Genomic DNA, 3602 nt, shown 5'->3' with positions numbered 1-3602 from the left:
CGGGGAGGCCACGAGGTGAGGCGTTTCCCCGACAGTTTTCCAAGTACCAGCACAAGATAAAAAGATGAGAATCTGGGACCCCCTTGCCGGCATATGCATGTCTATTTACGAAGACACTTAGCCTGGATTTAGTAAGTTCATTGCAAAGCTCCAGGGGCGCCTGTCTCTTTAAATCCGTCTCCTCCCAAGTGAAATTTGTGGCCCTGATGAATGGCGGAGCAGAGTCATCCATAAAAGGGCAGAGGAAAATCACATTCATTTGCATACAGTAATTATTCTGTGAATCAGGCCACCTTTATTGCTGGCAGAAAATCTACTGTCAGCATCACTCTATAGATCACGTTTGAAAATCCAACAGCTGAGGAGAGAAATTGTTTGGACTCCGTGTGGCCGGGCACTCCTGTCGCCTGTCAGTGGCCGTGTTTCTGGGTAGACAGGGCAGGTGCGCCGTGCCTGTCAGCCAGCCTGCGTCTTCGGTGCCTCCCCCCTCCGCAGCTCCCCTGCAGATGGGCCGTGCCCTGTTTCCAAAGACGGAGGGTGAGCCCGGGAATTGAGGGGAAGCAGGGGCTGCTGGACACCCCAACCCAGCAGGCACCCTCCTCCCTCTCTCTTCTAGAACGCCCAACGTGTCCATACCAGCCCCACGCCCACGGAACCATCCCCACACCCACTGCAGCCTGCAGTCGGCCTCTCCCCACGGCCAGCCAAGCAGGACTCTCAGCTGTGGCCTGTGCACCTGTGGGGCTGATGCTATGGGGACGGCGAGGCTCCAGCAGGTGTTTGTAGCTCTCCAGTTCTTGGGACAAAGAGGGAATCGAGGTGCAGGGGAGGAAAAGAGGAGCCAGCAGCCAGAGAAAGAAGGCATTGAGTCCTTGCTGGGCAGACCTGGAGCAGGGTTCTGGCTCCCGGGGACAGAGTGAAGGCAGCGGAGCCACCGAGAAGGCGCTGTCCCGGGAGAAGTAGGAAGCGCTGGCAGGGAGAGCACAGAGCAGGAAGGCAGAGGTGCACCTGCTCAGGGGCGGAGCTGAGCCCTGGCCCTCAGCTCCCAGTCATTTCGGTTTCTGCTTCTCCCACAGGGCGCAGTTCCCTTCCCAAGGAGCCACGTGTCAAGAGGCAGCCACACACCTGGGGCAGAGACTCCGCGGGGCTGGACTCAGCTCCTGGCGCCCTGGGGTTCCTCCACGCTGCTTCCTCCACCTGCAAGGCCTGCTTGGCTGCACAGAGGGGACAGGCGGACCTCAGGAACGCGAATGTGCAAACAGTGTGGGCCGAAAGGCTGTGGAGAGCCACTTCCCTGCCACCCGGGATCCACCTCGGAGGTCAGGAGGGAGAAGGCGTCCGGCCCAGGGCTGCCCTGCTCAGAGGGCTGGAGCCGAAGTCTTCCTGCCCGGAGCTCACCGACTGTGGGCGTCAGAGAAGTTCCTCGAAGTCCACGCGCGTGAAGGAAGGTTAAATTCTAGATCATTCTTCTCCTTCCGCTTTTCCGCTTGCATTCCTGCACCCGAGCTCGAATCCACCAGAAGAGCTGAGAGGCCCTGAGTCGCGGGCTGCTGAGTCGCAGGAAGACAACCCGAGTCGCGTGGCGCTGAGTCCAGTTTCTGAGCGAGTAACGCGAGAGGGCTGCGTTCCAGTGAACCTGGTGTGAGTGTGATCTGATCAGGGAAGAGCCGGCTTGTCATTGCTGCAAATTACAGATGGGGCCGGCCTCGTGGCACGGCGGGCAGAGCCACTGCCCATGACGCTGCACCCCCGTGGGCTCCAGTTTGTGTCCCGGCTGCTGCACTTCTGGTCCAGCTCCCTGCTAACAGCCTGGGAAAAGCAGCCGGGGCCCCTGTCACATGGGAGACCCGGATGGAGCTCCTGGCTCCTGGCTTCAGCCTGGCCCAGTGCCGGCCACTGTGGCCAACTGGGGGAATGAACCAGCAGATGGAAGCTTGCTCTCTCTCTCTCTCTCTCTCTCTTTCTCTGTAACTCTTTCAAAATAAATAACTAAATCTTTGAAAAAAGATCAAAGACTTCAGAATTCACTTATTATTGAACCAAGACTCCTATGGGGATTCTTCCACTGAAGACACAGGTACAGAGAGAAAAGGAATCCCCACGTGTCGGAGGGGAATGCTGCCCATGAGGTGAGGGGCCTGCCCCTGGCCACCTGGGCCTCCCTGAGGAGCCCTCAGGCCCAGCTGGACGACCCTGGGCCCAGGGAGGGCCCTTTCTTACCCAACTTTGTCTTCCTTCCTACCAGACCCCAGCTGCTGACTCAAATATTTAATACATTTACAATAAATAGTCTAAATATTTAATACACATCTGTTGGTTCATTCCATAAAAGCTAAGATGTAAATTTGGCAGGGTGTGGGGGGGTGAGACAGGGAAAATCCATGTCAACAATTACATAAATATCAAGGGTTGTGGTAGTCTTCAGACTGTCCACGGAAACTGGGTTTCAGATTTTACTGTACTGTGTATAATCTATGCTGGTGATTTGACTTGAGAAGGCCTCAGGGCATCAGCAGGGGAGAATTTCAGTTTTCTCTACTGAACTTTCGTGTTTAAGTCGCAGTCAGAAAGTCCTACCGTGTCGTGTTCTCCCCAGGCTTTCTCTCTACGAACCTTCACGCCATATAAAGAGAGACAACTTAAAATCTTTTGATACGCTGTGTTGTGATGTAATCCCAGACGGAATTCCATTTTGTTGAAACATTTTGTTAAACAGTATTTTCCCCCAAGAGCCCAGCTCAGGCTGCAGAATCCTCCCCACTCTCTGGTTCCCTGGGGAGCTCTCCCCGTCTCTGGGGAGCCTGGGCTGCAGGTTCCTCCAGCAGTCGCGTTCATTAAAGCACGAGGCCTGTGGAGAACCGGAAGGCAAGAGTACTTTCCAGTGTCGTGTTCCCAGGGAGGAGGGTGGGACTTAGCGTTTCCAGACGCAGGGGCCATGGGAATATCCACTTATCCCGTGGGGTCTCCTCTGATGTGGTTCTGTCTCCTGCACACAGCCCTCCACCGCCACCCCCACCCCCACCCCCACTCCCGGGACCGGCGATGGTGAAGGCCGAGGCGTCCAGCCCAAGTCCCGAGTCCTCGCTGTCCCCGGGCCGACTGCGGCACAGCCATGGGTGTGCCCAGAGTTTGGGGGTGTTTTCTTCTGGCAAGAGGGGCTGCTTCAGGGCTCTGCTGTTCGTTAGGGACCGAGCTGCCAATGCCGGCTTGCGAAGATCAGTCCCTTATATAACCGCACGATACCAGTGTTTGCATTGCTCTTCAACTGAAAATTTGTCAGAGAAGAAAGGCATTAAACCTGTCACTGCAGATAAAGATCAGACGTTTGATTTCAAACAGAAGAAGCAAACACTCTACCGCCAGCCCCATTAACTCTTGAGCCCTCTGTGCACAGTAATGTGGAAAACTGGACCAGGCCCGGAAAGCGGGAAATAAATCCAAATTTCACCACCATTTTAGCAGCTCTGAGGCATGCTGGTATTTGAACAGAAATGCTGAGGAGAGGACCCAAACTTCAAACCCTTGCCCACGTCCTTCCCCGTGACTGCACACAACAAAGAGATCCGGCATGTCGCGACGGAGAAATACAGAGGGTGCAGCCA

The 3602-nt window shown here is 55.6% G+C and overlaps 1 long non-coding RNA gene across 1 annotated transcript; it reads right to left on the bottom strand.

Annotated features, from left to right (window-relative positions):
* Positions 1-288: 288 nt before the first annotated feature.
* LOC127492467 (uncharacterized) lies at positions 289-1851 on the bottom strand. The gene is made up of 3 exons (XR_007922017.2): positions 1399-1851; positions 1126-1214; positions 289-518 (listed from the first exon to the last, which is right to left on the bottom strand). It is a non-coding gene; the product is annotated as an uncharacterized lncRNA (long non-coding RNA).
* Positions 1852-3602: the final 1751 nt, after the last annotated feature.

This window comes from Oryctolagus cuniculus, chromosome 10 (genome assembly GCF_964237555.1).
Source record: "Oryctolagus cuniculus chromosome 10, mOryCun1.1, whole genome shotgun sequence".
Taxonomy (NCBI): domain Eukaryota; kingdom Metazoa; phylum Chordata; class Mammalia; order Lagomorpha; family Leporidae; genus Oryctolagus; species Oryctolagus cuniculus.
This window is presented reverse-complemented; position numbering and strand designations above follow the sequence as displayed.